General features: G+C 47.8%; 1 pseudogene; it reads left to right on the plus strand.

The window, feature by feature from the left end:
* LOC123991540 overlaps positions 1-2,146 on the plus strand; it is a 162,873-nt pseudogene extending 160,727 nt beyond the window's left edge.
* The last annotated feature ends 9,119 nt before the right edge of the window (positions 2,147-11,265 follow it).

An 11,265-nucleotide genomic window follows, 5' to 3' on the forward strand; every position in this document is an offset into this window, starting at 1 on the left:
TTACGTGATTAATTTGATTGTCCGTTGGTTCAGGTTATAAATGAAATTGAATGTGTGGAGATGAATTATTCATTATGAGTGGAAAACAGTTTGACTGTCCTGCAGACATTGATGCTCCAGCTCTCTGCTCGGCTCTAAACATCCTTACTGGACTTACAGAACAACACCTGCCCTGTCACACAGAAACAGTCACCTTTTATTCTCTCTCTCTCTCTCTCTGTCTCTCTTTCTCTCCATCTTTATCTATCTGCCTTCTGGTGCTCTCTCTCTCTCTCTCTCTCTCTCTCTCTCTCTCTCTCTCTCTCTCTCTCTCTCTCTCTCTCTCTCTCTCTCTCTCTCTCTCTCTCTCTCTCTCTCTCTCTCTGTGTCTCTCTCTTCTCTCCCTCATCTTTATCTATCTGCCTTCTCTCCATCTTTATCTATCTCTCTGGTGCTCTCTCTCTGTCTCTCTTTCTCTCCATCTTTATCTATCTGCCTTCTGGTGCTCTCTCTCTCTCTCTCTCTCTCTCTTTCTCTCCATCTTTATCTCCATCTTTATCTATCTCCTCTCTCTCTCTCTCTCTCTCTCTCTCTCTCTCTCTCTCTCTCTCTCTCTCTCTCTCTCTCTCTCTCTCTTTCTCTCCATCTTTATCTATCTGCCTTCTGGTGCTCTCTCTCTCTCTCTCTCTCTCTCTCTCTCTCTCTCTCTCTCTCTCTCTCTCTCTCTCTCTCTCTCTCTCTCTCTCTCTCTCTCTCTCTCTCTCTCTCTCTCTCTCTCTCTCTCTCTCTCATCTCTCTCTCTCTCTCTCTCTCTCTCTCTCTCTCTCTCTCTCTCTCTCTCTCTCTCTCTCTCTCTCTCTCTCTCTCTCTCTCTCTCACTCTCTCACACTCTCACTCTCTCACACTCTCTCACTCTCCCTCTCTCTCTCTCACTTTCTCTCTCTTTTTCTCTCCTTTTCTCCCACTCTCTCACTCTTCTCCTTCTCCTTTCTCCCTAGGTATGTCTGTGCTGGCCTCTCTCCTGTCCCTGTCCTGGGTGCTGGCCTCCTATCACAAGCTCTTGCGTGACTCCCGTGACGACAAGACGAGTCTGAGCTACCGTGGGGCCCTGGTACACCTGTTCTGGCGTCTCTTCACCATCTCTTCCCGGGTCCTCTCCTTCGCCCTGTTCGCCTCAGTGTTCCATCTCTACTTCGGCATCTTCGTGGTGCTGCACTGGTGCGCCATGGCCTTCTGGGTAATCCACGGTGGCACCGACTTCTGCATGTCCAAGTGGGAGGAGATTCTGTTTAACATGGTGGTGGGTGTGGTCTACGTGTTCTGCTGGTTCAACGTGAGGGAGGGTCGGACGCGCTACCGTATGGTCACCTACTACACCGTGGTGCTACTGGAGAACGCCGTGCTCACCGCACTCTGGTACGCCTACCGCGACCCCGCCACCACCGACGCCTACGCTGGCTCCGCCCTCTGCGGCGTCTTCTTGTGCTTCGCCTCGGGCGTGGCCTGCATGGTGCTGTATTACGGGGTGTTGCACCCCATGGGCCCCGGGCTCCGGGTCCTGGCCTCTTCCTGCTGCGCTGAGCTGCTGTGGGGCCTCCCCTTGCCCCCCGAAGCCGAGCCCATGGCCCCCACCCCGGGCCCCCGAGCCTCTCAAGCCACCCCAACACGGGCCTTTGCGGGGGATTACAATGGGCAGGATGATGAGGCTACGGACACCTGTCTGCCTGTGTTCCAGGTGAGGTCCACAGAGCCGGTGGATGCGGCCGGGAGACCCATCCGGCCAGAGGGGCCCCTCATCAAGATAGATATGCCCAGAAAGCGTTACCCGGCCTGGGACGTACACTTTGTGGATCGACGGCTCCGCAGGACCATAAACGTGCTGCAGTACATCAGCCCCAACGCGGCGGGCATCAGGTATAGGGATGGGCCGCTCCTATATGAGCTACTGCAGTACGAGTCCTCTCTCTGAAGGAATACTCTCCTTCCTTCTCCCCCACTCCCCCACTCCCTCTCCCTTTCTCTGTCTGTCTCTCTCTCTCTCTCCCTCTCTCTCTCTCTCTCTCTCTCTCTCTCTCTCTCTCTCTCTCTCTCTCTCTCTCTCTCTCTGTTCTTCCTGGATCTTCTCCTCTGCTATATCTGGTGCTCTCCCAGTCATCCAGTCCCTCTACATGAGCCTGTGTGTGTGTGTGTGTGTGTGTGTGTGTGTGTGTGTGTGTGTGTGTGTGTGTGTGTGTGTGTGTGTGTGTGTGTGTGTGTGTGTGTGTGTGTGTGTGTGTGTGTGTGTGTGTGTGTGTGTGTGTGTGTGTGTGTGTGTGTGTGTGTGTGTGTGTGTGTGTGTATATGCTGTCAACTCTACCAAGAAGCTGTCAAGACTATACACATATAGTACAATCATACTTTATTTTTGGGACAAAACAACACATACAGAGAAAGAAATGGACTAATCTAATATGAAAGATGATTTTCAAAGTGAGATATATAACCCTCTTGGGGGGGGGGGGCATTATCTGTCTGTCTGTGTGTCTGTCTGAATGTGTATATAAAGTATGTCTGTGTAACTATGATGTGTGTTCATATACACTGCGTTGGGTGATGACGAAGGTGATGATGATGATGATATTTGCAGTGGATGTGTTGTTCCTGTCATGTGACTGGTGCAGTGATGAGAATGATGGAGGAGGGGTTGACACTGTGGCAGAGCTTTGCATGCAAAGACACCAATCTAACTAGCCCGTCAGCCTCAAAATAATCAGACCTACAGTTGAGAAGCACACAGGTATCAGATTACAAAGGAACACATAGGCACATTTAGACATTTTAAAATGTCTGCACAACATGTGACTATTCTATGAATGTCGATCACCTTCTCTCCCAGCCCTGGTAAACAATGACTTTCACTGTTCCTTCTCACCCAGCCCTGGTAAACAATGACTTTCACTGTTCCTTCTCTCCCAGCCCTGGTAAACAATGACTTTCACTGTTCCTTCTCACCCAGCCCTGGTAAACAATGACTTTCACTGTTCCTTCTCTCCCAGCCCTGGTAAACAATGACTTTCACTGTTCCTTCTCACCCAGCCCTGGTAAACAATGACTTTCACTGTTCCTTCTCTCCCAGCCCTGGAAATGTGTTGTAATCATTTCACACTTTCTGCAGAGGTTATCCCTAAACACAGGTCTTGGATCAACTCTCAACCCTAATTTCAACCGTTTGAGGAGAAATCAACAAAATCAGAGTTTATTGGCACAAATTCCACCCATAGCGTAACAAACAGTGGCCTCTGCTGGTAGCAGTCTGTAACAGCACGCTCGAAGTGGTTATTTCTATGGATGGTTGACAATATGTCCCAGTGGCAATAAATCCCAGTGGAAATGTATACTGGGACACATGAGACATTAGTTTAGACACAACTCTTCTTTCCTCTGACATGTCTTTCTCCCACCAGTAAGAAAAACAAAGAATGCTAATGGCATCTCTCTATAGCAAAGAGGCCGGCACAATGTTTAGAGGTGTTTCTACGCAACGGTTGTAAGTTGAAAAGAGTTTATCCGACATTCCAAAGAACTATGTTTTGTTATTGAAACGAACAACTCAAATTTTTAAATATAGTCAAATATCTAGATAAATCCAATAAGTTTAGAGGTCACAATGGTGGCTGTTGAAAAAACAACCATCAAAAAGCACATAACGATGTACAGAACAGAACAATGCAAAGACTTTCACTGTTCCTCCAGCATTCCCTGCTGTTTCACTGTTCCTCCAGCATTCCCTGCTGTTTCACTGTTCCTCCAGCATTCCCTGCTGTTTCACTGTTCCTCCAGCATTCCCTGCTGTTTCACTGTTCCTCCAGCATTCCCTGCTGTTTCACTGTTCCTCCAGCATTCCCTGCTGTTTCACTGTTCCTCCAGCATTCCCTGCTGTTTCACTGTCCCTCCAGCATTCCCTGCTGTTTCACTGTCCCTCCAGCATTCCCTGCTGTTTCACTGTTCCTTCAGCATTCCCTGCTGTTTCACTGTTACTCCAGCATTCCCTGCTGTTTCACTGTCCCTCCAGCATTCCCTGCTGTTTCACTGTCCCTCCAGCATTCCCTGCTGTTTCACTGTCCCTCCAGCATTCCCTGCTGTTTCACTGTTCCTCCAGCATTCCCTGCTGTTTCACTGTTCCTCCAGCATTCCCTGCTGTTTCACTGTTCCTCCAGCATTCCCTGCTGTTTCACTGTTCCTCCAGCATTCCCTGCTGTTTCACTGTTCCTCCAGCATTCCCTGCTGTTTCACTGTCCCTCCAGCATTCCCTGCTGTTTCACTGTCCCTCCAGCATTCCCTGCTGTTTCACTGTTCCTCCAGCATTCCCTGCTGTTTCACTGTCCCCCCAGCATTCCCTGCTGTTTCACTGTCCCTCCAGCATTCCCTGCTGTTTCACTGTTTCTCCAGCATTCCCTGCTGTTTCACTGTTCCTCCAGCATTCCCTGCTGTTTCACTGTTCCTCCAGCAATCCCTGCTGTTTCACTGTTCCTCCAGCATTCCTCCTCCTGTTTGTTTCTCCCCCTCCCCCTCCTCATCCTCTTTGTTTCTCCCCCCTCCTCCTCCTCCTCCTCCTCCTCCTCCTCCTCCTCCTCCTCCTCCTCCTCCTCCTCCTCCTCCTCCTCCTCCTGTTTGTTTCTCCCCTCCCCCTCCTCATCCTCTTTGTTTCTCCCCCTCCTCCTCCTCCTCCTCCTCCTCCTCCTCCTCCTCCTCCTCCTCCTCCTCCTCCTCCTCCTCCTCCTCCTCCTCCTCCTCCTCCTCCTGTTTGTTTCTCCCCCTCCCCCTCCTCATCCTCTTTGTTTCTCCCCCCTCCTCCTCCTCCTCCTCCTCCTCCTCTTTCTTTCCCCTCCTGTTTTCAACTTCACCACGAGGTCTTAGGTTGAACAATAAGCTCATCGGGTGCAAATACTTGTTGCAGGTTCTTAGAACAGAAACCTTGACCAGCATGTGTTGATATGTCATATTGTATTATACTTCAGTCTTATTGTTGTGCCCTGTCCTCTTCTACTGGTGAAATGATGATGGTGATGATGATGATGACGAGTGTACCTGTATTTGTGTTGTTGTTTTTTTACTCAACATGTTGAATTTAAAAGGTATACTGGTCTTCGCAGTGTTGTCTGAAAGAGAACACTGTATAGCACAGGAGGTTGGTGGCACCTTAATTACGGAGGACGGCTCGTGGTAATGGCATTTGTGGATTTAGTGGAATGGTATCAAATACATCAAACACATTCTTCCATTCTCTTCGTTCCAAACATTATTATGAGGCGTCCTCCCCTGAGCAGCCTCCACTGCTGTATAAGGAGTACAGGTCAACTGTGCTGGCTACTGTTAAGGCAGTTCAAAACAAAGCCAAGTCATATAGAGCTGTACTGTCTACTCCACCCCCTATACCCTATACCCTAGCCCCTATGCCCTAGCCCTAGCCCCTTTTCCCTAGCCCCTATGCCCTATGCCCTAGCCCCTATGCCCTAGGTCCTATTCCCTAGCCCCTATGCCCTAGTCCCTTGACCTCCAGATCTAGACAATGCACACAGATGTGCCATGTTCCCTCCTGAGTCCAGAGGGGCTAGCTACTCTTGAGTCTAGAGGGGCTAGCTACTCTTGAGTCTAAAGGGGCTAGCTACTCCTAAGTCTACAGGGGCTAGCTACTCCTGAGTTTAAAGGGGCTAGCTACTCCCGAGTCAACTATGGTCTTCTATAGGAGGTCAACTATGGTCTTCTTTAGGAGGTCAACAGTCATTTCCAGAGAGGGCTAGTGCACAAAACCAACTAATGGGAATAGGTGAATGAATGCATTTCATATGCAAGTTAGTCCATTTACTTAACCAGTTTTCTGAATATAGTGTGTGTTCAGACATTGTGTGTCAGTGTGGCATGATAATAGTTTTAACTAAGCATTAGTACTGTACTGACTTAGACATGGGGGGGGGGGACACCTACCTGGGAGAACTGCACAGCATGGTGAAGGTCTGGGTTCTCTCTGACCCCTCAGAGGTTAGTTTTGGGTCAGGGGTCAGGTGGTTGGAGAGAGAGAGAGGGAGGAGAGGGAGAGGGAGAGGGAGAGGGAGAGGGAGAGGGAGAGGGAGAGAGACAGAGAGAGAGAGAGTAATAGAGAGAGAGAGACAGAGAGAGAGAGAGAGAGAGAGAGAGAGAGAGAGAGAGAGAGAGAGAGAGAGAGAGAGAGAGAGAGAGAGAGAGAGAGAGAGAGAGAGAGAGAGAAATATCAAATCAAATCAAATCAAATTTATTTATATAGCCCTTCGTACATCAGCTGATATCTCAAAGTGCTGTACAGAAACCCAGCCTAAAACCCCAAACAGCAAACAATGCAGGTGTAAAAGCACGGTGGCTAGGAAAAACTCCCTAGAAAGGCCAAAACCTAGGAAGAAACCTAGAGAGGAACCGGGCTATGTGGGGTGGCCAGTCCTCTTCTGGCTGTGCCGGGTAGAGATTATAACAGAACATGACCAAGATGTTCAAATGTTCATAAATGACCAGCATGGTCAAATAATAATAAGGCAGAACAGTTGAAACTGGAGCAGCAGCACAGTCAGATGGACTGGGGACAGCAAGGAGCCATCATGTCAGGTAGTCCTGGGGCACGATCCTAGGGCTCAGGTCCTCCGAGAGAGAGAAAGAAAGAGAGAATTAGAGAGAGCATATGTGGGGTGGCCAGTCCTCTTCTGGCTGTGCCAGGTGGAGATTATAACAGAACGTGGCCAAGATGTTCAAATGTTCATAAATGACCAGCATGGTTGAATAATAGTAAGGCAGAACAGTTGAAACTGGAGCAGGAGCATGGCCAGGTGGACTGGGGACAGCAAGGAGTCCTCATGTCAGGTAGTCCTGGGACATGGTCCTAGGGCCCAGGCCAGTTGAAACTGGAGCAGCAGCATGGCCAGGTGGACTGGGGACAGCAAGGAGTCATCATGTCAGGTAGTCCTGGGGCATGGTTCTAGGGCTCAGGTCCTCCGAGAGAGAGAAAGAAAGAGAGAAGGAGAGAGAGAGAGAGAGAGAGAGAGAGAGAGAGAGAGAGAGAGAGAGAGAGAGAGAGAGAGAGAGAGAGAGAGAGAGAGAGAGAGAGAGAGAGAGAGAGAGAGAGAGAGAGAGAGAGAGAGAGAGAGAGAGAGAGAGAGAGAGAGAGAGAGAGAGAGAGAGGGTGAGGGAGAGGGAGAGGGAGAGAGAGAGGGAGAGAGAGACAGAGAGAGAGAGAGAGAGAGACAGAGAGAGAGAGAGAGAGAGAGAGAGAGAGAGAGAGAGAGAGAGAGAGAGAGAGAGAGAGAGACTGACGGGCGAGAGGGTCTTGCCAGGGGTGGAAAACAGTACGAGGACAGACTGTGTGAAACAGGGAAAGGTGTCTGTGCCACAGCCCTGTTGTCATGCCAACAGTTTGGCTCCATCCCTGGTTGCTGCTCTGCCCTCTCACCCATCCCATGGTGCTGTTCCCATGACAACCTTCAATTCCTGTTCCTGGGTGCAGAACAGAGGGGTTGCTATGCCAACCTTCACTTCCTGGTTACTAAGGGGGGGAGCGGGGCTAAATGAATGGAGATACTGAAGTGAGGACATGAGGTGCACTGCCATGCCGAGGTGCTGAAACCTCTGGGTGTAGGCTATAAGACTACAACCATTTAGTCTAGCCATGTTTAGCCCACCAAGGTGGGCTGAGACTACTTCTATTCATCATCTTCTTGTGTGGGCTAAGACTGGAAGCATTCAGCCCTGAATACTGGGAGTGACTGGGTGTGACTGGGTGTGACTGGGTGTGACTGGGAGTGACTGGGTGTGACTGGGTGTGACTAGGAGTGACTGGGTGTGACTGGGTGTGACTGGGTGTGACTGGGTGTGACTGGGAGTGACTGGGTGTGACTGGGTGTGACTGGGTGTGACTGGGAGTGACTGGGTGTGACTGGGAGTGACTGGGAGTGACTGGGTGTGACTGGGAGTGACTGGGTGTGACTGGGAGTGACTGGGTGTGACTGGGTGTGACTGGGTGTGACTGGGTGTGACTGGGAGTGACTGGGTGAGCTCCAGTGGAACGTCAGACTCAGTAATTATCTGTTGAATAAGTCCTTCCTGTCAATATGCAACTTTATCTTCTATGTTTTCTGACACAGTCAGTGATCCTTTTAGTTTTTTGTTTTGTCTGAATAAATCAAATGAACAATAAAATACCACAGTAAAAAAACACAAATAAATAAATAAACAGGCCAAACCAGGGATTGGTTCCTCAGGACCAATAGGATCATGGCCACTCAACTAGCTGACTCAGGGGTCTCTCGACACAGTCATGGGCTATAAAGTGCCCTACTTTTGACCAGGCCCCATAGGGCTCTAGTCAAAGGGGTCAAAAGTAGTGCCCTACGTAGGGAATATGGTGCCATTTGAGAGGCAGCCACGGCATGTCCTCACGGGTCTCCGTCCATCCTCAGACTGCAATGCATTCTGGTGCACTGTTGTGTTCTGGGATACCTCCAAATGTTTCTGTGTTGATTTCATTTTTTCTCCCCTCACATGTGTGAGGTTACAGGTGTGTTTCGGTGGGCAGGTGTGTTTTGTGTGAGTTGGCTGCCTGGTAGGCATTGATTCTATGGTGCATCATTCCCCTCTAAAACAACATAGACACTCTACCATTACCTATAGATAAGGTATATATTGAGGTATATATTGATGTATATATTGAAGTATATATTGAAGTATATATTGAAGTATATATTGAAGTATATACTGAGGTATATATTGAAGTATATATTGAAGTATATATTGAAGTATATATTGAAGTATATATTGAAGTATATATTGAAGTATATATTGAAGTATATACTGAGGTATATATTGAAGTATATATTGAAGTATATATTGAAGTATATACTGAGGTATATATTGAAGTATATATTGAAGTATATACTGAGGTATATATTGAAGTATATATTGAAGTATATATTGAGGTATACGTTGAGGTATACGTTGAGGTATAAATTGAGGTATATATGGATACGTGATATGTTATCTTTAGGTATATTATATAAACTATGGATATACATCAAAGCCAGGTGCAGATAGCAGATACACTGTGATTCCCTCCATGCGTCATCATCATAGCCTTGTCGCAACGCTAGATGGCATGGCTGTCTTTCTCTTCATTCTATGGTACCTAATTCCCTCACACTGAACCAGTATATTTGAATCCTTAATTTAACTCATTCAGCTCTCCAGATAAATCTTCTCATGGCACAGGCTTTATCTCAGTAGGACTTGGGTGGTCATTGTATACACAGAAAATGGGCGCTACTATCGTCAACCCCAGCGAAGAGAAAACAGTCGAGACGCCCCACAGTCACTACACACACATAGGGTGACATGGAGGACGAAACAGCAACGGCCGGGTTGGATCTCCTGGTTGTAGTGCCTTGTTCCTCCGGGTGCTTTCGTCCAAGCCACGGCAGCCAGCTCCACTAACACCAGGTACCAGTGTCTTTCTTTACCTGTGTATCATAACATCCTATCCCATATGTAGTGAAGTGCTTCGCCCAGGGCCCAGACACTAATACATTATATATGAAATAGGGACAGATGCAGACACACCAAACACCCTATGTGTCAATAACAACATAAAGAGGAAAGCTGGCATAAGATTATAATATTCATAATAATAATTATGATATTAATAATGATAATTAGAATATTCATAATGGGGTTACTGTTCCCGGTGAAGCTGATTCCATATCAGAACCAGAGATTGGGTCCTATGTCTGTGAAACTCAATCTCTCGTTCTGAGAAGGACAGACAACAGATAAGTTCAAAGCAAGGCAATATGTGAACATTAGCTGTACCTGAGCCTGGCTGTACCTGAGCCTGGCCTGTACCTGAGCCAGGGTTGTACCTGAGCCTGGCTGTACCTGAGCCTGGCCTGTACCTGAGCCAGGGTTGTATCTGAGCCAGGGTTGTACCTGAGCCAGGGTTGTACCTGAGCCAGGGTTGGGTGGGTTGGTTCACCCTTCTTCTTTGTCTGAACCAAACTGGATTTAAAAAAAATCCAAGTTAATTCAGCCAGCCAACCGGTTGGTTTGGAATCTGATCAAGAGAGAATAGATACTACCTCCCAAATGGCACCCTATAGTAGTGCACTATGCAGGGAATGGGATGGCATTTGGGACTCGTATATGTGTGTTGGACAGGAAGCTGAACAAATGACAGCACAGGACACGTCCAGGTGTGTTGGACAGGAAGCTGGACAAATGACAGCACAGGACACGTCCAGGTGTGTTGGACAGGAAGCTGGACAAATGACAGCACAGGACACGTCCAGGTGTGTTGGACAGGAAGCTGGACAAATGACAGCACAGGACACGTCCAGGTGTGTTGGACAGGAAGCTGGACAAATGACAGCACAGCAACTATGGAGCTGGTGTTTCTTCTTCTTCTGTCTTGCGAGATTAATGATTTGTTGTGCCAACATGTCACATTTTTCTTGTCTGTCGTTAGTCTTGTGATCAAAATGTCTAGCCAAATAGAAAAATGCCTGCAACAACAAAAAGACATGGGAAAGACAGTAAACGTTGACAAAGTGTTTCATGATTGGGTTGAACCAATCATCTCCACCATTGTACGATGACATCATAAGAGATTCCAAAACAGCTGTAGGAAAAGGCGTAAACACAGACTCCCACCACCTCATTTCCTGTTTTTTTCACAGCATGCCTGGAGTTCATCGTGAGGTGGCCCGAAAAGATATACGCATGTTAGGGCTGTCTCTCTCTCTCTCTTCTGTACAATGTCCTACTGTCTCTCTCTCTCTCTTCTGTACAATGTCCTACTGTCTCTCTCTCTCTCTCTTCTGTACAATGTCCTACTGTCTCTCTCTTCTGTACAATGTCCTACTGTCTCTCTCTCTCTCTCTTCTGTACAATGTCCTACTGTCTCTCTCTTCTGTACAATGTCCTACTGTCTCTCTCTCTCTCTTCTGTACAATGTCCTACTGTCTCTCTCTCTCTCTTCTGTACAATGTCCTACTGTCTCTCTCTTCTGTACAATGTCCTACTGTCTCTATCTCTCTCTTCTATACAATGTCCTACTGTCTCTCTCTTCTGTACAATGTCCTACTGTCTCTATCTCTTCTGTACAATGTCCTACTGTCTCTCTCTCTCTCTTCTGTACAATGTCCTACTGTCTCTCTCTCTCTCTTCTGTACAATGTCCTACTGTCTCTCTCTCTCTCTTCTGTACAATGTCCTACTGTCTCTCTCTTCTGTACAATGTCCT

This window comes from Oncorhynchus gorbuscha, linkage group LG12 (genome assembly GCF_021184085.1).
Source record: "Oncorhynchus gorbuscha isolate QuinsamMale2020 ecotype Even-year linkage group LG12, OgorEven_v1.0, whole genome shotgun sequence".
NCBI lineage: Eukaryota > Metazoa > Chordata > Actinopteri > Salmoniformes > Salmonidae > Oncorhynchus > Oncorhynchus gorbuscha.